The sequence below is a fragment of the Lonchura striata genome, chromosome 18, assembly GCF_050655825.1.
Source record: "Lonchura striata isolate lonStrDom1 chromosome 18, ASM5065582v1, whole genome shotgun sequence".
Taxonomy (NCBI): Eukaryota; Metazoa; Chordata; class Aves; order Passeriformes; family Estrildidae; genus Lonchura; species Lonchura striata.
This window is the reverse complement of record NC_140720.1, coordinates 11,418,687-11,444,698: the sequence shown is the minus strand read 5'-3', so window position 1 is coordinate 11,444,698 and position 26,012 is coordinate 11,418,687. Positions and strand designations below refer to the sequence as shown.

General features: G+C 60.0%; 1 protein-coding gene across 1 annotated transcript in view; it reads right to left on the bottom strand.

Annotated features, from left to right (window-relative positions):
- The window catches only part of NTN1 (netrin 1), a 76,315-nt gene that overhangs the window by 48,461 nt on the left and 1,842 nt on the right, over positions 1 to 26,012 (bottom strand). The gene's annotated exons all lie outside the window — the stretch shown is intronic.

Below are 26,012 nucleotides of genomic sequence, written 5' to 3'. Positions count from 1 at the left end.
CAAGTGGGAGCATCCTGCAGTTCCATCCTCAGCTCCACAGGGATCACCGTGCAGTACTGACGTGGCCAGCACAGACGATTCCCTCACTGCCACCTCCCAGGGTGCCACGTCACATCCTGCCCCTGGCCAGGGCAGATCTGCTGAGTGCCCGGAGCAGCCTCAGGAGTGCTCCCGGCTCAGAGGCTCCTCTCTGGACACTGCACATTCACAGCTCCTACACCCAATTGTCACAATTGTGATGCTGCACAGCTGGACTGCAGGGACACAGCTGGACTGCAGGGACACAGCTGGACTGCAGGGATCACCACAGGACCCAGACCCACTGGCCCCAGGACTGCGGGATCCCAACCTGGCTGGGGACACTTCCAGCCAAATAAATTATTGATCATGAAAGCAGCTTGGGACCAGCTGGAGCTGCTCACGGAGTCGGCGTGGTGGAGCCATGAAGAACCGCTCCTTTTCCTATTAGCTCATTGGAAATACCCGTCTGGGCAATTCTGAAATGCAATATTTTGGTTTTCCGGTGTGAAAGGGCACTGCAAAGCTAAGGTCACCTCGAGGCAGCCAGAACAGGGATATCAAACCACAGAGAGTCCAACCACAGGGAGCTGTGCTGGGGGCGAGCACATCAAACATTTCCATGGCCTGAAACACTGCAGGGAAGGGGGAAGGGAAGTGTGCAGGACAGCAGATGCTTTGGCAGGGAAAAGGAAGCAGACTTGAGCTCGAGCCCACCTCCGGACAGAAAAGCTTTTGCAGTTCCCATCTTGGCCAGAGCCGCCAGCACTCACCCACTCCTGGCTCCCTCTGGGGCCACCGAGCTGTGGATGGGATGGGAGACCCCCCTGGACTGGGGGTGACCACCCCACACCCCGTTCCCACCCAGAGCTGCCTGAAGCACAGCCCTGCCGGGCCTTGGCTGGCCCTGGAACCAACCCGCAGCTCTGGGAGAGACCCAGACCGTGAACTCCAACAGGCCTGGCTGCAGCAGGGCTGATGTGCACAGCCTCTCCCACAGAAGCTTTCCTGGCTAGTTTTGCAGCCCAGCTGCTCTGCAGAACAGCAGCAGCCCCGTGGGGAGGCATGGCAGTGCCCAGAGGTGGGGGTGCCTCTGTCCCTCGTGGGCCAAGCTTTGGAGCTGGGTGGGACAAGCATCCCCGCATGTCCCAGAGCAGCTCGGTGCCTGCCACTGCAGCTCCCTCCCAGCCTGCTCGGGGGGACCCTGTGCCATGCCAAAGCCCTGAGATGGCCATGGTTTGCCCATTGAAGAGGATGGCCCAAGGGCATGGGATGCTCAGCTGGTCTCAGAGAGGGGACTTCAGGTGCCCACCCTGTGGTGGCACTTGGGGATGCTCTGGGCGGGTTCCAGCAGGGCAGGGAATGGGGAATGGGGAATGGGGAATGGGGCATGGGGAATGGGGAATGGGGAATGGGGAATGGCTGTGTTCTCCATCCAGGGCACTCAGGATGACTCCGTTTCCCCTGGGGGCACATTGGCACGGAGAAGAGACACAGCCCATAACAGCTGGCCCTCTGCCCTGATGTCCTTTACCCCCCGCTCTGAGCTGGCCCTTGCCCTGTCAGCCAGCCCGGGCAGCGCTGCCATCCCCGTCAGCCTGGCACATCCCCCTGCTCTGATTGCTCGGCTCGGCTTGGCTCGGCTCAGCTCTGCCCGGATCACTTTTAACCTTGCTCAGCCTTGGCTGCGGCAGGGCCGAGGCCGCTCGGTGGGAAGCCGGCTCCGGCAGCGCTGCCTTGTGTTCGCCTCTGCAGGTGGTGAGGGCTGAAAAGCGCCTGTAATCCCCTGAATGGATCCCAGAGCAGGAACAAAGTCAGGCTCCCTTGAGTTGTGTCCATCCCCTCTTAACACGGCTACTTCGGCCACCAAGATAAAGCAGGCGAGGATCCCCCGCTCCCAGTGCCAGCACCCCTGAGGAAGGGCAGGAAAGGTTCACCAGGCCCTGCCGCGGTCTGTTGGCAGAGCTGCTGCTGCTCTTGCCGCCCTTCTTTTACTACATCGAGGAAAAAATTCTCCTGGTCCTTCTCCTGCCACAACTGGTACCTTTCACCGCATTTTTGGCAAAGTTCAATCTGATTTTTTCTGCAGCTTTCGTGAGGCTCCCCATTTTACCAGCAGAGCTCCTTTTAGGGCATCATGGCTATAAATGGGAGACACAGGTTCAGCTGAAAGCCATCAGCCCGTGGCCATGGGCTGAGACCCCGAGACATCTCTGCAATCCCAAGGTCAGTGATGAACCTTTTGGTGGAGTTCACTCAGCAGGGACTGCAAACCCTTCCCTACGCCAAGCATCACATTTGTGTCTCCTTTCTTCAGGGCAGCTCCAGGGTCTCTGCTGGAGCCCGTGCTGGAGCTCAGGGCCAGCAGGGGCTGTGCCTGACCCCAGCCCAATTCCCGGCTCCAGGCAGGCCATGGGCTGCCCTGGGCTGCCCTTTGCACCTCTCCCTTCCCACGGAGGAGCCGCAGCTTTGCCTCCCTGACCTGGAGCTGCTCAGGCCAAGAAGAACAAGAGCTCAGCGAGGAAACAGCCGTGAGCTGGGCTCTGCTTGAGTGAAAACAAGTGCCCTCTGCCAGTTCAAACACAGCTCCCCTTGCCTTACTTATATAACATGGGAACCTTCTTGCCACAAATTCCCTTTATTCCTGGCCCAACAAAGCACTACAGCCTTTATGTTTCTTGGCCACCACGGCCGAGACCCTCGGAGCAAAGGTGGAGTCAGAGCCGGGTTCATCTCGCTGGGGCCTGGCCAGGCTTGGGTGAAACCCTGCGTGAGGGAAGGGCTGGGTGTCTGTAGGGCAGGGGAGCTGCCAGGCTGAGGGAATTTCTGCTGATGGATCTCTGCCTTGTGTCACCGCAGAGCTGGATGTGAGCACAGAAATATCAGCACTGCTCAGGCACCTTGGCACCTCCGAGCAGGGTCTGCCTTCCATCCAGCACACTTTGGGTGGCCCCAGGCACGTCCCCGAGCCAGCCTGGGAACAGCCCCGCTCCTCCTGAGCTGCACTGGGGCTCCCAGCAGCACGGGGCAGGACGGGATTCCTGCTTCGGGTCCTCACAGCTCTGAAACCGCTGCTGCATCCCAGCACCATCACCACAAAGCAGGTCTGGCTTGTCGGGGAAGGGTGGAGAAGGATCTGGGAGAGGTGGAGGCTCCATTGCTGAGCCCAGGCGGTGCTGGGACAGGGAATGGCAGCTCTGGGAGATCCAGCTCGGTGCTGCCCGCTGGGAGCTGTGCCTGGAAGCCAAGGGCCGGGCAGTCCCTCAGCGGCTCTCGTTTGGGAAGGTGTCTCCTCAGCCCAGGGCTGTCCAAGAACATCGGAGCCTTGGCAGGGCAGCTGCAGCCCGAGGTTAACAAAACAGCCTGGTGAGACGCTCTCGGAGGAGTCCTCAGCCAGCACTGCTCTGTGCCACGGACCCCCGTGAGCACCTGGGCTGTCCCTGTGCCTCCTTCCCTGCCCCGGGACCGCTCGTGGCCCTGGCACAGCCCAGGGAACAGGAGAACAAACCCTGCCGGGCCTGCCGGCTCCAGCCCTCCCTGGCTCCTCACATTCCTCGGCCACAAACGAGCGCCGGAGCCAAGAGCAACCTCGGCACCGTCCAAGGCGTCTGCTGGGTCCCGGGGGACGGCCAGCTGGAAATGCCATCAGTCTGTGTCACCCCAGCCTGCCTGCGAGGGTTCAGGGAGCGAGGAGCTGGTGTTTAACGAGCCCTTTCACGGTGCCTGAGCGGGGAGCAAAGAAATGCACCACCACCACCACCCCCTCCCCCAAGAGAAACAGATTTTCCAATAAAATTTATAGAGCATGGAAAGGGCTTCTGGCGCTGGGGTTCAGAGGTGGCTGGCCCTGTGTGTGTGGAGACACCGTCCTCCTCCTCCTCCTCCTCCTCATGGGATGAAAACAAAACAAACAAGCAGAGAAATTCTGGGAGCAGATAAGTGGAGGCACGTCCTTCATCCTTGGCTGGGATGACCGAGGTGCTGCTGGTGCTGGTGGTGGTGGAGGTTCCCCTTGCATGGACCAATGGAACCTCTGGGGCTGCTGGGCTCTGCAGGACAGGCCCACATCCCCCACCCTGTGCCCAGCTCCTCCAGGAGCCCCGGGGACGTCCCTGGGCACCAGGAACAGCCTCAGAGGCTTTCCTTGCCCTGAGGTGGAGCTCAGGAACCTCGCCCCACGCTGTGCAGGGATGGGGCGCTCCTCAAGGAGAGCCTGCTCAAGGTGCACTCAGAGGATCAGCCAAGTGGCCTCAGCCTGTGCTTCAGTAGCCACGTGGGCTACCCTGGAGCCGGACACCCCAATTCCCTTCCAGAGGCACGGGGGGAAGCTGCCACCTCTGGGGTGCTGCCCTCAGCCCTGGGCACGTTCTAAGGGGTGCAGTGAGCTGCTGGCAGCGTCCCCTGCTCTGGGTGAAGTTCTCAGTGTCCCCTTCCAGCCCTAGGCCACGGGCAGGAGCGTCCCCAGGTTGTCACCCCCTCTGTGAGGGGACAGGGCAGCCTGAGGGCAGAGCAGGGCCGTGGGGTCAGCATCCCCTGCTGGGTGAGGGCCAGAGCCTGCGGAAGGGGAGAGGGATCTCCGTGCCCAGCCAAGGGAACAAATTATCCTCCACAGCCCACCCTTGCCTCCAGTCGTGAGTAATCCTTGCAACCATGACAGCCACTTCTCCTGGCCCCGGAGAATTGTATAAATCAGAGCAGAACAAAGGTCCTTTGCTGGGAGCTGGGCATGTGCGCTGCCTTTCAAAGGGGAGGCACATTTCTCTATAGATCTGCGTTCTCCGGGGACTGCCACTCTGACAGCAGAGAGATTAAGCAAAACAACCCACTCAACCTTCCCTTCTGCAGCATCTCCGTGGCTGGAACAAACCCACCACAGGCACACCACGGGGCAGGGCCGTAATTCACACTTGTTACTCTGCTCCTTGCTTGTTTAATGGCCTATTTTTCCTCCTTTAAGTTTTCAAAGTTTTGAGGAATAATTACATCGAACACAGCCTGCTTTGGCGCTAGGGCTGGAAAAGTTGGAAATCATGAGGCACGGCAGAGCAGACACAGGGATTCTGGGTGCTGGGGGACGCTGCAGGGAGCCGGATGCAGAGGTGGGTGCAGCCGCTGTGGCCGCATCCCTCGCTGGAGCGGGGCACAGGCGCGGGCATCGCCCACGGAGCCGGAGAACCGCTCTGAGCCAGGCCCACCTCACCCGGCACGGCTGCAGCACCAAACACTGCCCTGCCACCGGCGTGCCAGGGCTGCTGGGGCTGTCTGTCCCTGCCAGCCCCGGCCAGGGCAGGGACAGAGCCCCGGCCAGGGGAGGGACACAGCCCCAGTGCCTCCTGAGCTCTCCCGGGCCAGGGCAGGGACAGAGCCCCGGTGCCTCCCGCGCTCTCCCGGGCCAGGGGCGGCTCTGGGAGCTCTTTGGGCAGCCAGGGCAGCAAACTCCTTCCTTCTGCAGCTGTACCTGCCCCGGGGCACCTGGCCCAGCCCGACGCCGAGGGGCTGCAGTCACAGCTGGGGCAGTCCAGCCCTGCAGCTCCCCAGGGCTGGCTCGGGAAGGGGCAGTTTCCCAGTCACACACCTCTTTGGGGGGGTAAATTTGGGATTCTGGCTCGTGCCCTAGCACCTGCTCCAAGGCTGGGACACTGGGGAGGTGTGGCATTGTGACTCTGTCACCTCCTGTGTCTCCCCATGCCCCAAGGCTGGCAGGGGAGATTTTGGTGCTCTCTGTGACCTCTAGCCCTGAGCTGCCTCCATCTCCTGAGCCCGTCCTGGCTCTGGGGCCAGCGCCCACCCTGCTGGCACTGCTGGGCAGGGGGGATGGCCCTGAGCTCTCTGCAGAGGGGACACAGCAAGGGACACTCTGAATGTCCCCTGAGCCACCCTGGAGCCAGCCAGCCCCTCCGGGGACAGCAGAACCAGAGACAGCAGCTGCCCTGGGACATCGCAGGAGCCCAGCTGCAAACCTGGCCTGGAAACGGAAGCGTTAAAGAGCAAAGAATGAGCAGCAACCACACGTGGACATCGCGAGTCAAAGAGGTGCCCTCCCCAAATCTGTGCCAGGACACCTCTTCCCGTGGTGTTCCTCACAGGAGAGATAACAGGGAATTGTGCAGCTGATGGCAGAGCACAGAGCCCGAGCTGGGAGCTGAGCTTGGCCTTGCCAGCCTGCCCAGGCATCAGACCTCGAGCCATGGCAGCGTGAGCCCATGACAGCAGCACAGGGGGCTTGGAGCTGTGCGAGGAAGAATTTGCATTTTCCCAAGGAAAAACATCAAGACGTAGTAGAAACATTTTTGGGTGTGTTTCAGATTTAAATGATTTCATTTGGGGTTTCGAAAGCCAAGCCAAAAGTTTGGGTTTCAAACAAACAAAAAAAACCAAACCAAAAAAAAAAAAAAAAAAAAAAAAAAAAAGGGAAATATTCCTGTCCTGTTTTGAATTGCCTTCCATCAGATAATCAAAAACTTCATGGAAAGGGAAGAGTGTCCTCCAAACATGCACATCAAATCTGAGACAGTAAATTAGGAGGAGCTGGATTTTTTTGAACTGTTCCTTTCTCAGCAGCAATGCCCCTTCCTTCCCTAGAGGACACAACCTCCCTGCTCTGCCTGCTGCCCCTCCTGACCCCTGGGCTCGTTTTAGGGAGCCTGGTTTGCAGCTGAGCTGTGCCCAGAAGGGTCGGGGGGGCTGAGCTCTCCCTGCCCCCTGCCCATGGCTCAGAATCGCTGCCACTGGAGCATCCCAGCTGGCATTTGCCTGGCAGTGCTTTGTCCCCTTCCCGTGGCTCAGGGTCTAGATCCCCCCAAAATTTGGGCACATGCATGAAGAGTAAAATCCACCCTGCTCCACAGTATCCTAAATCAGACTAAATATTATTTACTCTCTGCAAGCTCCGCATGAAAAATGTTAAAAAGAGGATAAATATCTGTTTTCCTTTCCCCGTCTCTGTTTAATGTAGGGAAGGTAACACTCCTGAGCCCTGGGGATCGCCTTTATTTTCCCTTTTCTGATATTTACTAAAGACTTAAAGATGGGAAGAGGCAGAAGCCTCTGGAGTGCAGGGCTGAGATGAAAAGGTCCCGGATCCCCAGCGGGACAGGAAGGCTTCCAACAGGAGCACAAGCTGCTCGGCTTTGTTCCCCAATTCAAACAGGAGCGGGCACAAAAGGAGGGAATAATATCGCTCTCCCGGGGGCGAGCCCACGCCTTGGCTGCCCGCAACCATCGTAATTCCGACAAAAAACGGATGCCTGCAAGGAGAACGATTTGGGATTAATGTTCCCGTGTCCCACCTGCTGGCTCGGTTATTCTTGTGCTGAATGGATGCTCGGCTCCCCCGGGCCCGGGCACCCCGCGGCACAGCCCGGCCCTGCCCGGGCCGCCCCTGCCGGGTGCGGCATCGAACGCCTGGGGGAGATTCCTGGGGAGCCGATCAAGGGATGCAGGGGCAGCTGCAGATCAGATCTGGGCATGCAGGGGCAGCTGCAGATCTGTGCATGCAGGGGCAGCTGCAGATCAGATCTGGGCATGCAGGGGCAGCTGCAGATCTGGGCATGCAGGGCCAGCCTGTCAGAGACTCCAAGCGGCTCCAGGGGCTGGCCAGGGGCAGCTCGGGTTTTCCTGCAGCAGAGGCTGCGGAGAGCAGCACAATCAATGCCAGTGGCTGGGCTGAGCAGGGCTGGGTGGCTCAATGCCACCCCAGGAGCTCCCTGTAATCTGCCATTATATCCCTGCTTGGACATGGCATCCCAGCCCGGGCATCCCAGCACAGCCATCCCAGCATGGGCATCCCAGCCCGGGCATCCCAGCATGGGCCTCTCCCCTCGGAGCTCTGCCCTGCTCCCACTGGGATCACTGGGGTGCCGCCATTGACTCCATGGGCTTTATCCTACATAGAACAGCCTCTGAATTCCATCATAAATAACAGCGAATCCCATCATAAATAACAGCGAATCCCATTATAAATAACAGCGAATCCCATCATAATTCTCACCCTAACGGACACAAGCCGAGGATTTGTGACCTATTCAGAGCCACTGAGCTGTGCCCTCCCTTTGCCCAGGGCACTGAGTGGGTACCCAGCACCCCAGCTTACCTGGGGAGGTGCCACGGGCTCTGATGGAGCAAAAGTATCAGAAATGCACTCGCCTGCCCCAGGGTGGGGTGAAGGAGGAGCAGCAGGGCCACGGGCACTTTCCTTGTGTTTGCCAAGACTTTCCTGGCCAGGGAAGGGCAGGATGTGCCCCTGTGCTTTGAAGAGGGACATCAAAAGGCATTGCCAAAGGGACAATCTGGGGACACTGCAGGCACAATAACATTGCGCCATCCATCAATTACTCGTCAAAGCCCGGCTGAAACCCAGCTTTCAGTACCAGAGGTGATGAAGTGACAATCTCACCACATCTGGGAGAAAGGTCTGTCCCACGCTGCTCTCGGGGAGAGCCGGGAGCCTCCAGGAATTTTGCTTAATCTTTTCTATGAGGTTCTGAGTTTACAAGAGTTTCAGTCGGGGTGTCTGGCCAGAGAGGGAAGCCCTGGCACGGCCGGGGCCCTCGTGTCCTGTGGTGCTGTGACAATCTCCACAGCATCTCCCTGGCCTGGCAACCCCGATGCCCAACAGGCTGTTGAATTTGGAATTGTCTCCAGGTTTCGGTTCTCTGCCTGGGGATTGCTGTGAATTTTATTTTGTTTTGAGAGGGGAGCTCTTGCCTCCTGCTTCCTTCAGCCTCCAGCTGCTCTGCTCATGGCTCACAGCCCATGAGTTCTCTGGGACTGTGGGACCAGAGCCGGCAGCTGCTGGGGCTGCTCCTGCCTGGTCCCTGCACCCCAACCCCAGCCCGGAAGGGAGAGCCCCGAGCAGAGCAGGAGAGGGGCAGGACGGCCCCTCACAGATCTCCTGCTCCTGCTCTCCAGGGCTTCTCCTCTCACAGGGCGCCTGCACTGGGGGTTCTGCACTTCATCTTCTTCATAAAACTGATGCTAGGCAGGAGGTTTGGCTCAGCCTGAGCCTGACCCACGGCCATAAATCTGCCCCGCTGCGCCTGCTCACGCCCCCACGGAGCTGCTGTCACTGCCCATTGGAGCTGGAAAACCAACCATGACATCTCCCAGGTGCAGCCCTGCTTGTCTCCCCGCCTCCCTCCCTGCCTGCCTTGGTTTCTCTCTCTCTGGAGAGGCAGAGGTGGAGCAGCCTCTCCTGCCTGGGAGCGCTGGGGCCCAGGGACAGCTCTGGCACCGGGGACACGGTGCCACCCTGCCAGCCCCAGGCTGGCCTCGGGCTCCTGCCTGGCCCAGGAGGAGCTGGCAGGAAAGTTTTCCCCAGCCCGGCAGTGGGAGGACGGGGAAGGGCTCCTGGTGTTCCCTGGCTGCAGGAGGAGCTTCAAGGAGCAAAGGAATGGTTTCTGACGGGAGGATGGCAGACGGGAAGGAAAGCTGGTTTGTGCAAGAAACCGAACTGGGCTCTGGTGCTCCTGCCCTTCCTGCAGGTGCCAGTAACCCCTGGGCTCCCTCCTGGGGTGACAACAGGCCGGGGCCACAGCCCACGCAGAGTCCAGGGCCCCTCTGACCTTTACACATGGGGACACAAATGCAGCACAGCTGAGAATCAAATTTCCAGGCTCCAAAAGGTCCCAGCCTCTTCTAAGCCCTTATCCCGTACCAGTTAATCCATACGAACAATTTGGGAGTGTCCTGGATGTGTGACCCATGGAAGTGGGAGCCATGAAACCACTCTCACCACTGATACATTACTAACATGAGCTGCAAGGATCCCATCTGTGGTTCAGAACCCCCTAAATTACAGAGAAACCCCAAATTACAGAGAAACCCCAAATTACAGAGAAACCCCAGCTGCTCCTGGTGCTGCTCAGGAGCCTGCAGCCACAGGTGCTCTCTCTGGAGCAGCGTGGCCAGGGCCAGGAGCAGTTCCAGAGCCTGAGGCTGGGCTCCAGCCCATTAGCACGGACATTCTGCTCGGTGCCCCTTTCAGGCTGCTCTGCCCTTCACCAGCAGCCCCCGAGGCAGGGAGGATTTCCAGGAGGAAACTCGGAGTGTAAAGGGAAACTCCTCCCCGCTTCCCAGCCAGCATCTCGGTGGTCCTGCAGCGACGTCCCCATCAGCACAGCCTCCAGGTGAGTGTCACCTGGAGTGCCAGCCCTGACCACACCTCTGGGGCTTTCTGGAAGGACGGGAGCCAGGAGCTCCCAGCTGCAGCCTGGGGATGCAGGGCTGCGGTGAAGGCAGCAGCGCCAGGGTCACTGTCACTGGCCTTGAGCACCCCAACCAACTCCCAGGGACAGAAATGTTCCAGCCCTGCTCCTGTGGCAGCCCTGGGTGGCTTTCACAGCTCGTTGTCGGCTCCAGAGGCAGATTTCCCTGTCGTGGCTCTGCTGCTGCAGCCGGTGCTGGCAGCTCCCCTGCAGATCCCGCAGTGATAGGGGGGGACTGGGGCTCTTTAGGAGGGTGCTTAACGAGCTGATGACATTTTTACGGATTCAGACAGTCCCAAGGAGATCAGAGTTGGTGATTCTTCAGGGATGCCAAGACCCTCCCTGACTATCAAACCCCACTCATTCTTCTGGGCCGATGAAATCTTTGCCTGTGCTCTCCTCCCGAGCCGCCCCACTCCGATTGGGAACAACCTGCCTTGCCTTCCCTGGCAATCTGATTTCTCTCATAAAGATGGGAGGCTCCCAAAGCCGACGTGTCCTCGGCACCGAGGGCTGGATTTGGGAGGGGAACAAGGCAGGATGCCGGCTGATCTCCCCTGGGGTCGGCAGGGGATGTGGGATGAGGGGAGCGCAGCGAGCCGGCCCCGACTCCTCCGGGACGGGATGGCTTTGGCGGAGCGCGTCAGTGGAAATGTGTGAGGGGCTTTGCTAAACGCCCCCCAGGAGGCTGCTTGGACACCTGGCGAGCAGGGCACAGGAGGCAGTTTGCCATGCCGAGCCCAGGCGGGGCCGGCAGACACAAAGGCTGCGAGCCCCGCCAGGCTCGGCGTGCGGAGGGGACGGGCGCCCGCGGCGCTCGCAACTCAAAATAAAACACTGAGCACTCTCAAAGCACTCGGTAAACACGATTAACTAATTAGTCGGGTCTTTACTAATTAACCAGTCACAGGACTGGTGTTGCTCAATATGTTTAATGATCCGGAGAGAGGCTGAATAGCTGGGGGCAGCGTCTGGAGGAGCGGAGCTGAGGAGGGGAGGCTCAGAGGGGCTCACCAGCCAGGTTTCACCGCAGGGCATCCCCGCGGCCTTGCCGTGCTCCGCTCCTGGGCACCGAGCAGGGCACCGCGCCCTGCCAGCGCCGCTGCCGTGCCATCGCCCCGGGCTCACGAACAGGGGGAGGGGATGCCCGCGCTGCCCCGCGGCCCCGCACGGTGCCCGCTGCCCTCCCCGGGCACCCCCTGGCCCTGCTCAGCCCAGACACGGCTCAGGTGTCCCACAAAGGCCACAAGCCACCAGGCACGGGGACGCAGCAATGGCCACAATGCCCTGAATTCCCGCGTTCTCTCAGTGTCACCCCGTGCCTGCTGCCTGCTGGCACCGCAGTGCCTTCACACACGGATCTGGAGCCACCCAGGCAGCAAAGAGGGACAGAAGGACCCTGCGTTGGGTTTTATTTTTTCCTAAATGCTTGAGCTGACACCCAGAGCAAAGGCCGTGGGTGCTGCTCTGTGCCCACAGGACACCCCGGTGTCCCCGCTGTCCCTCCATGGATGGGGACCTCGGGTCTCTTCCAGGGCTCCCCTCCACCAAGCCCTGCAGCTGGGGGAGGAGTTGGGTGCCTTGGCCACGTCTGCCCAGCCCTCCCTCCTGCCGGGGGATGAGAACTGGAATAATAAAAGGTCCATTTCTTTAGAAAGCCAGGCCTGACTATGGGAAGGGTCCCTGTATCCATGCAGCTCTGCCGGCCTCCCGCTCCCCCGGTTAGTAATCTCACTTCTGGGCTGAATTCATTCAGAGCTGTGAAGGATTAGCTGACCTTTCTTTCAGAGCCTGGTAAGCTGGGGATGTTAAAGCTTCCCAAAAATTAAACTCTCAGGAGGCTGGGAGCCTGGAGAGTTGTTTAGAGGCTGTGGCTGCTTCCCCAACGTCCCCCCCGGGGCGGGGACAGACCTTGGACTGTCCCTTTGTGTCCCCCAAAAGTGCTCAGGTCACTCCCAGCCCCAGCTCCCGATGCCTGGTGCTGGTGGGGGGCAAAACCAGAGGGGTTTTCTCTCCTCTGAGGGTTTGGTCACTTTTCTCTGTTTGCCACAGGGAGTTTCAGCTCCTGCTTTCCCAGGCTCGCTCTGTGCTGTGAGAGGAAGGAGTGAGGGAAGGTGTGAGCCCGTGACCCTGGGAGCTGAGGTTTGGGGAGGTGGGGGAAGCTCTCTGGAGAGGGATGGTGCTGCCCCGGGCTAACGGGGCAAGGACGAGCTGCTCTCAGCGCTTCCAGGGTGTGTTCACTCCAGAAACAGAGAACAACCTCTGGCTTGAGGGGCAACTCTCTGCCTGGGAACTCAAACTGGCACCCAGCACGAGGAGCTGACTTTAAGCTCCAAGCACAGGTGTGATGGGCTGACCTGCAGAGTGCTTCCCATGGATGGAAATGTTCACCCCACATGGCTGCATGCCCCTGACCAAATTAGTCTGATTTTCAGAGCTGGATGCACAGGAGATGCAAAAAAAAAAATCCCCTTTCCCCCCTTGCACTTCTCTATTAATTTTCTCCCAAGAGTGAATCTCAGAGCAGGGGGCTGTACCTGGCCAGGGCACCACTCACAGCCCATTTTGTCCCCCAGGAACAGCCAGGGAGGTGAAATCACTGCTCCTCCAACTCGAGGAGATGAAGAGAGCAGCTGGAGCTGGGGGGAAGCTGGAGGCTGAGGCTCTGTGCTCTGCACCGAGCTGCAAACTGCTGAGGCTGGTTTTGGGGGTCCCCAGAGCAAAGGAGGGGCTGCAGGAGCTCCCCAGCACCCAGGGCAGCCAAACCGCTGGAGGCAGCCCCTTCCCCTCTGCCCTCGCTGTCCCGCTCGGGGCTGTGCTGTTGCCTCTGGCAGAACAGGAGCAAATCCACCAGCCGGGGCTGCCCCTCCATGCAAACCGCGAGCCACCCGCTCGGAGGAGGGGAGCAGGGCTTTGCACAGGAGGGCCCGGCGCTCCCTGGGCGCACGGCGGGGCTCGCACCGCCCCAGCGCGGCTCTCGTCCCGTCCGGGCTCCGCCTTTGAACGGGAGCTGCGAGGGCCGAGGGCTGCCTCTGTTATCCATGGAAACGGCCCGTTCCGATGGGCGGCCGGCTCCTGGCGGGGATAATTTTATAGGGCCCATAACCCAGCGCCAGGAGCCTCCTTTAGGGCGCTGCTCCCCCTGTCTGAGGCAGCGGCCGGAGCCCGCGGGGCCCTCTGGCACGGAACCCATCGGTAATCCCGAAAAATAAAACTGTCTTATGAGATATAAATTAGATTCCTGGCCCGGGGGGGTGAGCGGCGCTGCTCGCCCACGGGGCCGCCGCTGTCGGAGAGCATCTGTTGCAATTACAGGTTCCTGCTCGGCGGGGATGACCTCCCAAATATTCCAGTGGCAGCTGGAGCTCGCACAAACGCTCCGTGTTCTCTTTACAGCCCAGCAGCGCGGGCTTGCTCCGTGCTGGATTGGCCCCATCTCCTCCCAGGACTCCGCGGGTGTCCAGGGTCCCCTTGCTGAGGGTCCAGATTGTCCCCTGGAGGCTGAGCTGGTCTCTCCTCACAGGTTTTGCGGTGCAAAGTGCACCTTTGGCACGAGATCAGCACCATTAATTGCCCGGGAGAGTAAGCAGCCTTCAGTGCTGTCTAATTACACAGAAATTACCAGAAGAAATTAATTCCAAAAGGTGACCATATGGGCTGTAAGGCTGAAGCCGAGGCTGGATTTTGACTCTGGTTACTGCCACTCGGAACTGAGGGCAGAATCCAGGCCAGAAGTGTGTTTCTAGTTCGTGATTTATTGCAGCAAAACGGAGCTGGTAATGAAAACCGTGTTCCACTTAATACTCAGGCGACTTCCAACAAAAATGCCAGCAGGAACTCTTTCTTCTGCTCCGTGCCTCGCAGCTGCCCGGCAGCAGAGGAAGTGCGAGCTCAGCCCTCCTGCCGTGCCACGGGACGGGCCCGCGTGTCCCGTGTGTCCCCGAGCCCGCCGGGCTCAGCCCCGGGCCCTGCCCTGCCTCATCCCCCCAGCCCTCCCCCAGCCGGGCAGGCTCAGCCTGAGCTGCAGATTAACTCACCAGCCCAACAAAACCCATCTCCGTGACCTATTTCAGCTCCGGTGTCCCAGCTGCCCCCCGGGGCTGCTTGTGCTGCAGCACGGACCCCCAGCCCCAGCCTGGGGCGCTGAGCGCCCTCCGCAGCACCCAGCGCCGATGGAGCCGGACCAGGCGAGCGCCTTTCCCCTTCCCAGCCTGACCTGCTGCTCCCTGGCTCTAAAAATGCCATTTTTCCCGGCGTGCGGGCACGAGCAGGAGCGCTCCCCTCTCCTTGCGGAGAGCAGCGGGTGGAGAAAGCTCCGAGGGAGCCTCAGGAAGGACCTCGGGCCCCTCCGAGCCCTCCTCGGACCAGGGCTCGGAGATGGCCGAGAGCCACCCGGGATTCATCTGCATGCGAAGCAGCAGCCGCGCTCCTCCCAGCCCGGAGCGGGCACGGAGGCGTCTCTGGGCGCTCAGCATCGCCCGGCAGAGCTCCCCACGAGAAACCCCCGCGGGGGCTGCTGGAAGGGACCCCCAGTCCGAGGTGCCCAAAGGAAGCTCGGGGCCTGGGGCAGCAGAATCGCCGGGAGCTGAGCGGCACCGAAGTGATGCGGACCCGCGGCGGGGCTGTGCCAGCGGGGCTGTGCCAGCCGGGCCAGGCGTGCCAGGGCTGCAGGAAACTCGGGGCTGGGAGACAAGGAACTCGGGTTGGGGGACACAAAACTCGGGGTTGGGTCACAAGGAACTCGGGGCTGAGTGACCAGAAACTCGGGGTGGGTGACCAGAAACTCGGGGTGGGTGACAAGACCTGTGGCCTCCCCTCGGCCCCGCGCTGCCCAGTGCCTCCCGGCCACTCCGCAGTCAAGGAATTCACGCCAGGAAGAGTCGGATCCCAGGGATGTGTGTCAGGCCAGCACTTCCCACTTCCCTTTCAGCCCCTGGACACCTATAAATTTTCCAGGGACAGAGGGACAGGACATGCCGCGCTGCAGCCACTTCCAAAGGCTCCTTAAATCAGCCCGGGACCCGGAGAAATGCATTCTGTGGAGCAATTAGCAGGGATGAGTGGGAGTTCATGGAGCTGCTCCCTGCCAAGGACCCGAGCACCAAGTCCATCGCCCCCAGCCAAGGCAAGTGAGCCCAATTATTGGCAATAAATAAATTTATTCCAAATATCCACCCACTTTACATTCCTTTATTTAACTCAGCCGCTCTAAATAGGGGCTGGAATAAATGGAAAATAAAGTCTGGGAGGCTTCACGGCTCCCTGGTTCTCCGGGCAGAGCTGCCGGGCTCTGGTTGCTATTATTAGTGTAACGATTGTTGTTGTTATTATTATTGTTATGATTATATGCATTTCATTCTCTTCTGGGTAATGAATAATTTATGACTCTGTCTCGATCCCCTTTCAATGGATTCACTATCCAGGGAGACTCGCTGAATAATTTGGATCGTTCGTTTTCAAGTGCAGGGGCTGCCGACAAATTCGCTTTTCATTGCTGGGGACATTCATTGGTCACCCAAATCTGGGGATTTCTTTGGTGCCCCCAGCACGTGAGGCGCTGTCTGGGGTTTTGTTGGGATTTTCTTGTTGTTGTTGATTGGGTGAAACTTTGTGGAGACTAACAAACAACTCATCTGGGGGCTGGACTTGTGCAGAAGTCAGTTTGCCAAATTTCTGTGAACATTTTGCAGAGGCTTGTGAAAAGTAAATGCTACAGAGGATATTAAATGTTATTCAAATGTTTTAAAGGCGACGCTGCTCTTGCTCTTTGATTTGAGCTAAACCGTTATGCAGCTGATTATTAAATTTTGCTTACTCAGCTCACACTAGAGAAATGTTGCGGTGTTAAACCTGCTTTGCCTAAAATCCGGAGGGAAAGGGAATTTTCAAGAGGCTTACGTTGGGGATCTTCTAATCCTTACAATCAAACGAGCGCCTGTATCAACCTCGCTGTGTCCACCCTGTGATCCCTAATCCCAAATTCACATCCATCCCTCGGGACCAGCCCTGGGCAGGCTCTGAGCTCCGCAGGGACCCGTCCCCGAGCACGCACACACACGGCTGTTCCTGGGATGGGATGGGATGGGATGGGATGGGATGGGATGGGATGGGATGGGATGGGATGGGATGGGGAGGGCTAACACATCAGCGCTGGTATCCATGGTTCGGGATGTCCCCACGGTTTGCCTGGGGTGTCCCCACTTGGACGAATCCCGGCAGATTTGCTGCCAGCTTTGTGAAAAGCCCTCAGGAGATGCCCGGCTCAGCTGGGCAGTGATCGGATGGCAGAGCTCTGCTGGTGCCCAGACCCCCTGACACATCTCTCCTAGATGCTGAATTGTGCCCAAAGCGCCACTGGCCGACTGCAGGAGCAGATGGGATTGAGCAGGGCGAGCAGCCCGCTCCGGCTCAGACCTGCCCAGCTCAGCACCCTGCGACCGCGGGGCCACAACCCCCGCACCGCCAGAGCCGCAGGGGACAAAACCTGGTCCCCAGGGCCGGGGCTGGAGCCGCTCGTCCCGTCCCTGTCCCTGTCCCTGTCCCTTTCCCTGTCCCTGTCCCTGTCCCTGTCCCTGTCCCTGTCCCTGTCCCATCCCCATCCCTGTCCCGCTGGCCCTGTCCCTGTCCCGCTGGCCCTGTCCCTGTCCTGCAGGTCCCGTCCCTGTCCCGCAGGTCCTGTCCCTGTCCCGCTGGTCCTGTCCCTGTCCCACTGGCCCTGTCCCTGTCCCGCAGGTCCCGTCCCTCCCGCACCGCCCGCTGCCTGTGCCGCCCGCCCAGCCCCGATTTACGAGCAGCGTGTGAAGGACAGACAGTGGGCCGCTGGGCTGAACAATGCGGGAATATTAGCCGAGTTACAAAAACAAACAAACCAAACCCTGCCGGGAGCCCGTTTCATTTATCTTCCTTTGTCCCGTTTTGCTTCAGCGTGAAAGTCGCCCTTTCAAGCGCAGCGGTTGCGCTCCAGCCCCGGCGGGCAGCGGATCCAAGGCTGCCCGCGAGCTCCCCGAGGGCGTGTTCGCTCTCTTCAATTCAGCCCTGAATGCTCACCGCCTTTCCCTCCCTCCAGCCCTCCCAGGACTTTCTGCCCAAGAGCCGGGGGTGTAAAGCCCGGGCCGGGGTGGCACAGAGCCTTTGTGCGCAAACACAAGCCGCTGTTTGTTTTTGCCTTCCCCCTGTCAGAGCCCGATTGTGCGCGGGGCAGCGCCGGCCGCCGCGCCGCTCTCAATATCCGCCGGCCACGGGACGCTCCCCTCCCTCCCGGCCCTTTGAAGAGAAGGGATTTCATTTCATCAGGCTTTCGGTAATCACGTTCCCATCTCCAACACTAACCAGAACTGACTCCTTCTTGCAAAAGGGGGAGGAGGAGCCAGTAAAAGCTCGGGACGGGCCGCACTGACAGAGGAAGGCAAAACGCGGGGCTGGTTCTGCGCCGCTTATCAGATGGGGCTGGAACACAACAGGCTCTTGGCAGCACCAGGAGGGAGCGGCTTTACCCATCCCGAGGATGCTCTTCGGGGCTCTCGTGCACCACAAACTCTGAGTTTTAAACCCAGACGTTTTCCTCCTGTCCGCGGCTCTCGCCATCCTTTTCATTCCTTCTTCCCCGCTGCTCTTCCAGGGTGCTGCTGCCTCTGCCGCACTCCCCAGGGTCGCTTTGCTGCTGGAACAGGAGCGGGCTCCTTCTGCTCGTGCAGCGCTACCTGCTGGGGTGGCCAGTGGGCCAGGAAGAGCCGGGGCCACCCCTCCGGGGAAGGTTTTGCATGAAGAGGAGGCTGCGGACAGGGGGGTTTAGGCACTGCCTGCACTGCCCCTCCCTCCCCTCTCCTCCCCTCCCTGCACGCAGGGCTCAGCTCTCCCCAGAGCATCTCCTGTCCAGGCAGAGGTGACACTCCAGACCCTGAAGGAAAGTCCTTTCGGGGCTGCGAGAGCAAAGCGAGCGCTGGGGCAGTCCCCAGTGAGTGTTAAAATTCCCTCTTCCAGTCAGATGTGCTGTTCTCACCCACTGTGGTCTGACCGCCTGAGCCTGCACCCTAAATACCCACAGAGCTGCCATTAAGGGATGTTAATTGTTCCCATAGGATAACGAATGATAATTCCAATGAAGATTGTTGGCCTTGGTCAAAGCAAAGCCCGGATCGCAGTGATCCACCCAGCGCGGCCTGGCGGGGATCTGGGTGATGGATGGCCCCGAAATACCGCAGGGAAGATGACGTGGACGCCTCATCCATCTTTCCGTGCCGGGCCTGGGCTCGGAGCGCCCCGGCTGCGAGGACGGGACCGGAGGGAGCAGCTGGGCTCCAGCCCCAGCACGGACGTGGCACCGAGCCCGGAGCCGGGGCTGCTGAGCCAGCAGCATTCCTGCCGTGCTCCTCCTGCAACCCCACCTGGGACACGGGGAGACACCTCCCTCCCTCCCTGCCTGCCTGCCTCCACCGTGCCTGAGAACCTGGGCACTGCTGTCCCCTCTCCACGAGGCACCGTCAAATTCTGGCCCTATTTCTTGCTGGCAGAGAGGTTCCCACCCCAGCACGTCAAAAAGGATAAATCTGCTGTAAAATAACCCCACAGAGCCGGACTGCTCCCAGCCTGTGTCACTGCTCTGCCTGCCCCTGCCCCTCATGGCATTTCTGCCCTTTCCCAGGGGAAATTTGGGGTACTGGGTCTAGGCCTGGGCTCTCCATCCTCTCCCAAACAGGAGTGCAGCAGCTTTGATCCTCAAGCAGAAGTTCCCAAGGTTGATCCCCGCTACCTGTGCTGGATTTTCCACTCACCTGCCCACACAATCTCTTTTTGTTATTTTTGGTAGGAGAGGGCCAAGGACTCCTGGGCTCATCTTTAGCAGCCTCTCCATCCCCAGGGGAGCAGGAGTTGGGCCGAGGGCTGCGATTGTCAGATCCCCCAGGCTCAGCCCAAGCGGGGTCCCTCTCCTCCAGCAGCCACAGCCTGGGACAACAGGCACTGGGCGAAGCCAGAGGCCCCTTCCAGCCCTTCTGTGGAATAATTTAGAGAAAGCCTGTACTTGCAGGAGACAGTGAAATAAAGGTTTGCTCCTTCCCCGCTCTCCAACCCTCTGTCCAGATGGGGGATGCAGACACAATTTTCAGCCCTTCCGTCACTCACAAGACACTTTGAAAAGGCTGGAAAGGAAAATTTCTGCCCAGGAAGATTTCTGCCACAGTCTCACAGCTGTGTGTGGGACATGATCCAGGCTCTTTCCCTGCCTGTTCCTTTCCCTGCCCTGCGGCATCCCGGCGGTGCAGGAGTGCCTGTTGTGGGCAGCAGTTCCATGCCCAGTTTGTGCTGTCGATGCCCCCCGTGCCAGCTGAGACCTCAGCGTGCCTGCCGAGCCCCAGAATAAAACAACCTCTCTGCCCACATCACTCCATCGCTTTTTAAACTCCAGTCTCCACTAAAAGCAGCAGTGCACAAAATTCTTCCCTAAAGCCATCTCCCAGCAGAGCCGAGCCTCTCCCATTCCCGCGCTCTCCCGGTTCAGAACGCTCCTCTGGTATCTCCCAAAAGAAGGCAGGATTTCCCCTCCCCACACCGAGTCCCCGTTTTCTGCTGAGCCTGAAGCAAACCCCTGCTCTGGGAGGGTTGAGCCCCTCCGTGCCCCGGCTCCCTCTGCTGCTGCCTGGGCGGATCGGGAGCGGCCGAGTCCCGTTCCGCTGCCTCCCAGAGCCTCCAGCTGCCCTGGCTGAGAGCAGGAAAAGCCTCCCCGTCTCCTTATCAGTCCCCAGGGCATCCTAATCCCCTTATAAATGAAATCCATTACACAGATATCTTTTTAAAAGCCTGCCTGTCACTCCAGCCAGCCGCATCCCAGCTCCCCGGACTCTTTGGAGTGTGGTCAGTGGGGATGGAGCGAGCCTGCAGCGGGCAGAGCCGGGATTGCCCCGGCTGCAGAGCCTGCCTGTCCCTGTCCCTGTCCCTGTCCCTGTCCCTGTCCCTGTCCCTGTCCCTGTCCCCGTCCCTGTCCCTGTCCCTGTCCCGTGCTTTGTCCCCTGTTCAGACCCGCTTGTCCCTGTCCCGCGGGGCAGCAGAGGCAGCTGAGCCGTGCCAGGCTGACCATGCCAGGCTGAGCCGTGCCAGGCCGAGCCGTGCCCGCCCCGCCGTGCCCGCCCCATGCGGGGAGCAGCGGGGATCTGGCAGGGATGCCGGGCACGGGAGCTCGGTCCATGCAGAGCAAACATTCCCCGCTGGCGGCAGCGGCCGAGGCCAAGCGCAGCCACCGCTCCGGAGGCGCCCTGGGGCCCGGCCCTGAGCCCTCCGCACGGGCTGACCCTGGCAGCAAATCCCCTCCCTTCCCTCCCCAGAACAGGGGACCGTGCCATGAGGAACGTGCCGCAAATAAACCATCCTGCCGGCTGAGCGTGTGAACCCCTCACCGTGCGCTGGGATGCAGCCCTGCCCCGGGCCTGGCTCCGGGCAGCTGTGCCAGAGCTCCCCAGGAAACCGTAAATATGGGATCTGATGGGTTCTGGGGCTGCTTTGGGGTTTTCTGCTGCTTGACGGCAACAAGTGGCTGGATGATCCACAGCCCCTGCAGTGCCAGGTGGGTGCCCAGGCTGCTCCTGCCGTCCCCACCATGATCTCCTTTGCCCTGGATGTCCCCCAGCACAGAACTGGTGGGGGAAAAACTCAACACAGCACCCTGAAATCCTCCAGAAAATCCTCAATAAAACTCTGCTCGCACAGCCCAAGCACAGGGAGGTCACAGACAGGATGAGAACTGTGAAGGCTTCCGAGGTGGGCCATCAATCAGGGCAGAGAAAAGAAATCACCTAAATTTAATAAGAGACACCAGGAGCTCCCTGGAATGAAATCCTGCAGTCCCATAAAAAGCACGAGAGCCTCCAAACCCACTACCAAAAAGCTGGGTGTCACAAAAGGGAGTCAGGAGAGCTCTGGGGCCAAAAAGGCATCAACCCTCTGTGGTCACAAAAATCCACCTCCCATCCCTGAGGATGAAGGGGAGATAAATTAAGAATATAGAGACACATTGATATTCCCAGACAGAAATCTCAGAACCCTGGGAGTGCTTTTACAGGCAGTGGGGATTCCAGAGCCCTCGGGTGCTTTTTGCTCCATCCCTGGAGAGCAGCACGTCCCGGGCAGGCACAGGGAGTTTGCGAGGCGAGGACAGCGAGGCTGAATAAGGATGACAAGATTTGGCCCAGAAAGAGGAGGGCAGAGATTAGCCGTGGACAAGCTCAAGGGAAGGCAAGTGTCCAACCCGGAGTGCCAAGCCTGGCTTTGTTTTAGCCTTAACTGCGCTTTTTTGTTTGTTTGTTTGTTGGTGTAAAAACCTTTCTGTTGGAAATCAGTTTAACTTTAAGCTTCCTGAGAATAAAAGCCTGTGAGAAAGCTCTGCCCATGCGAGGCTCCCTTGGGAGGCTCCAATGGGAGCCTCAGCAGCCCCTGGGCCCGAATTTCTATGGCTAGAGCACCCATCTGCTCAGCGATAGAGTCACCCCTGCTCGTGTGCCTCCCCACCAGCACAGCCCTGGGAGCTGCACCCGGCGGGGCAGGACGGACCTGCGGCTCCGTGGATGGACACGGAGCCATGAGGAGTCCAGCCCTGCTCCAGCTGCTGCTGCTGGAGCTGCCCCGGCTGCAGTTTCCTTTGTTCCCATGAAGGAAATTGAGGCCCAAGATAAACCTGGGTATCAGAAATGATGAGCATTCCTGTTGTCATCAGGAGGTACCAGCACAGAGCAGCTCCAAAATCCTGAAGCCTGGCTGGATCCAGCCACAGGCAGAGCTGAGTTCTGCTGCCAGATCCAGGCACCAGCACCTGCCTCGGGTGGACAAAGGAGGTTTCACTGTGGGGATCCTGCTCTGACACCCAGGGGACTCTCTGTGGGACCCTGGGGCTCCTGCAGGAGCAGCTTGGGGATCCTGCTCAGAGCCCTCTGCCCAGGCTGGGTGTGTGGCTGTTTCTCCAGGCAAGAAGGGATGGATGTTTGCAGCCCAGGCCTCGCCCGGCTCCCGCTCTGCCTGGCTCGGGGTGCTGGGACCCTGCAGAGAGGCTCTGGCTCCCAAGCAGCTCCTGCAGGGACTGTCCAGTAGGACAAAGCCAAACCACCACCAGCTTGAGCCCTTCCTCCATTTGGAGGCCAAGGAGAATGGGAAGGGATCATCTCCTGAGGCTCTCCAATATCCATCCCCAATATCCCACTGTGCCAGCCCGGGGAAAATGGTTACAGGGTGGGAACTGGGAAAGCTTTTGGGGTGGGGTGATTAATGCAGGAAAAAGGAAAGGGATCACCTGATTTTAATAAGGCACACCAGGAACTCCCTGGCATGAAATCCCTCCCGTCCTCTGAGGGAGCAGAGTGAGAGGAGCTGGTTGTGTGGGAGGATCTGATTTGCCTGGCTGTGATGAGGGTGCAGGGGCCCCTTTGCTATTTTAGCAATCCCTGCCCTGCAAATGCCTCCCTGGACCACCACGGAGCTGGTAAAGGCCCGAGTTTGACTGGAAGGAAGTTTTTCATTGGGGGAGTTTGGTGGGCGCTTCTCTCAGAGTTCCTGGTGCGCTCCTCGTCCGAGGAGCAGTTTCCTTTCCGCTGAATAAGAACTTGCTCAGAAATTGCTCTGACATGAGACACATCCCAGCCTGGGAACCTTTCGGCAGCGCAGCAGAGCCTGTCCAACACCAGCTCCCCGCGCTGCCCGTGCCAAATCCCCTATCTGGAGCACAATGTGTTTCCTTGCTCCCCCTGCGCTCGCTCCCGGCTTTGTTAAACGCTCCGGAGGCACCGCGGAGGCCAAACTCCGAGCGGCGCCCGGCACCTGCGGCCAGCGCTGCGCCAGGAACACGTGCAGGTGTGGGAGCATCTCCTGGCTCCGTGGGGAAAGCTGGGGGCTCCAGAGCCGCCTCTGGAATGGGCTCTGGATTCCCCCAGTGCCTGTCGGGGCACGCAGCCTGCGCCTGGCCAGCGCTGCTTGATCCCAGGCAGAGGCAGAGGTGCTCTGTGCAAAGCGAAGGGAGGCTGCTTGTCCCGGTGCTCTGAATGACACCGTGGCCCTGCAGAAATTGTGGAGTGCTGCCTGTGGTATTTTAGTGACGTTAAATCTGATCAAAGACCCCGCCTGCGTTTTCCTGTGTCCCCACGAGCTCACCAGCAGCTGAGCTCTGACAGCGTTTTAGCTCAGACCTTTCCCAGCTGCAGTTCCTCTCCTGGGGGAGCTGGAAGCTGCATCAGGACAAGCTGGGCTGGAGAAGGGGCTTGGGCCGCACCAGTGCTGAGCAAAGAGCCAGCCCAGCGGCGCTGGAGAGAGGCAGGATGGAGAACAGACCTCCGAGCTCTTCTCCAAGCCGAGTCCTCCCTGGAGCTCTCACTCCAGGCGCCCGGCCAAAGCCGGACCCAAGGCCAAGCTCTACGTGGATAAGTTCCTTGCCAGGTAAAGCTGATGGGAACCTGAAGCTGTGAAAAGCTCAGCAGGAGCAGATCCCTGGAGAACACCTCCTTGGGACAAGCCCTGTCCTCTCCACGTGCTGTGCTGGGATCTCGCAAGGAGCTATAGAGAAAAATCTGATCTGGCTGACAAAAAGCATTCCCATGGGAAATTTTGACTTTCTGTCAGAAACTCCAGAGCATTTCTTTTTCAGCCCCAAATAAGCATGAATAGGAACAAAGATTCAGTTTTGGCAGGGGGAATGGCCTTACCAAAAAAACACCCAAATTTTTAAGCAAAGCAGACACATTCTATAATTTTTCCTCTTTGGATGAAAAGAAAAATAAAAATAAAGCTCCCAACGATTTTCTAGAAAGGAAAAATTAAATTCAGTGGGGAAAAAAAAAAAAAAAAAAAAAAAAAAGGAACCGTTTCTCCCAGCGCTACTCGATGCAAATTCAGCCGGTTTGGCTGATGCCCCGGAGCTCTCCGGCCGCTCCGGTCCCCGCGCAGCGCCGGAGGAGCTCGGCAGCAGCGCCCGCTCGCCCCTGCCCTGCCCGGGCTCCGCGGCCGCGCTGCCCCCGGCCTGACTTTCTCTGGGATTTGGGAGAGAAACCAGGGTGGGCCGACGGTCATGAGCGAGTGGGTGGGAGCTGAATGGGGTTATTGTGATCTTTATCTGCGGGGATTATTCCAGGCGGTGTGGGCTTGGCAGGGCAGCGCGGGGCTTTGCAGGCTGATAGGTGCAGCCCCGGGGAAGGAGCAGCCGGACTGGGCTGCGGAAAATTGTTTTACGGTAGCTTCGTCCTCGCAAAACATTCGTTTCCCAGCAAAGCCGGTGGAAAAGGAAAAAACAGCGATTTTCGTTTGCAGAAGTCTGACGCGGCGAGGACTGCACATGGTCTGAAATGCAAAGCCTGGCATAAAAGTGACATATTTTACTGGAAACTGGGAACTTGCTTTCCTTTTATTGGAAATACACTGGAAGGGAGAAGGATGGTAGGAGCACGGCGCCAGCACAATAAGTGAATAGAAGCGTTTTCAGGAGAGTCTGGGGGTCCTGCAGAGTAGACAGAGGGTCCGCTAGCGCCTCGTCACCGCGCCAAAATTCACGGCATCGCTGATAGCGGTGACCCTGCAGGCAGGGAGCGGGGCTGAGGCTGGGGGAGCCGGACCCCTCCTGCCCCCCCGGCCCCGCCGCTGGGCAAGAGCCAGCGCTGGGACGTAAGCGAGACGCGGAGCTCCGAACCCGAGCGCTCCGGGCCGCGGGAGCCGCGGGACGGCGGAAAAGCAAAGCCGGAGCCGAGCCCGGCAGCCTCGGGGCACCGCCGCTCTCCCTCGGGACGCGGCATCCCCCGGCCGCTTCCCCCGTCCCGGGGCAGCGGGGGCTCCGCGGCGGGGCCGAGCATCGCCCCGAGGCCGCCGGGACCCCGGAGCCGCCGCCGCGTGTGCCCCGGTGCCACCGGACCCCTACCCCGCCAGATAACCCGGCTTGGCCGTGCCTCCCCGGTGAAGAAATTGCGCTGTCCGCAAAGCACACATCTGATTGTGATTTGAGGAAAAAAATAAAAAAAATGAAAAGAAGGGAAAGAAAACAAAATAAAAGGAAAAAAAAAAAAAAAAAAAAAAGGCGGCCAAGGCTGGCCGCTCGGCGAGGGTTTTTTCCTATAGTCGGAGCTGCAAATATTTTGGAAGACGGGGCCGTGTTTTCCGTGTAAACAAGGCGGCGGCGGCGGCGGCGGCGGGGCCGGGGCTGCGCTCCGCGGGGCCGGGGGGTCCCGGTGCGGGGAGCGGAGCCCAGCCGGGGCCATCCCAACCCGGGCCGGGTCCCCACGGGCGCACGGCTGAGCCCCGGCCCCCTAAACCGCGAGGAGAGGCGCGGCAGCCCGCGGGGATCCCGCTGGGAAGCGGGGGTGGAAGATCGGAGGCAACGCTCGGCGGGATGTGCGGGGACTCCCGGGGAAGAGCTGCCCGGACCCTTAACCCTTGTCCACCTCGGCACAGGCACAGGGGGACTCTGTCCGCCCGGGACAGCCAGCACGGCGCGTGTTTCTCGCTCGAGATGGAACGAACCGGCTGCTGCCCGCTTCTCTTTTGGCCCTGGGGCTCCTTCAAGTCCCCGCCGCCGCCTCCCAGGGCCGCCCGCAGCTCCTGAGGATGCAGGGGCGGGAGCTGGAGGCTTTGCCCGGCTTCCCTGCCCTGCTCCCGGCCGCCTTCCCTTCCGGAAGGGGCCAGAGCCCGTCCCGGTCCCCGTCCCGGTCCCCGGTCCCCGTCCCGCCGTTCGAGGCGCCTCTCGGGCTCGTGGCGGCTGAGCCGTGTCCCGGGAAGAGAGCGGGGCTGCCGGCGAGCTCCGGGATCCCGGACCGGAGCCGGGCCGCGGGCCCCCCC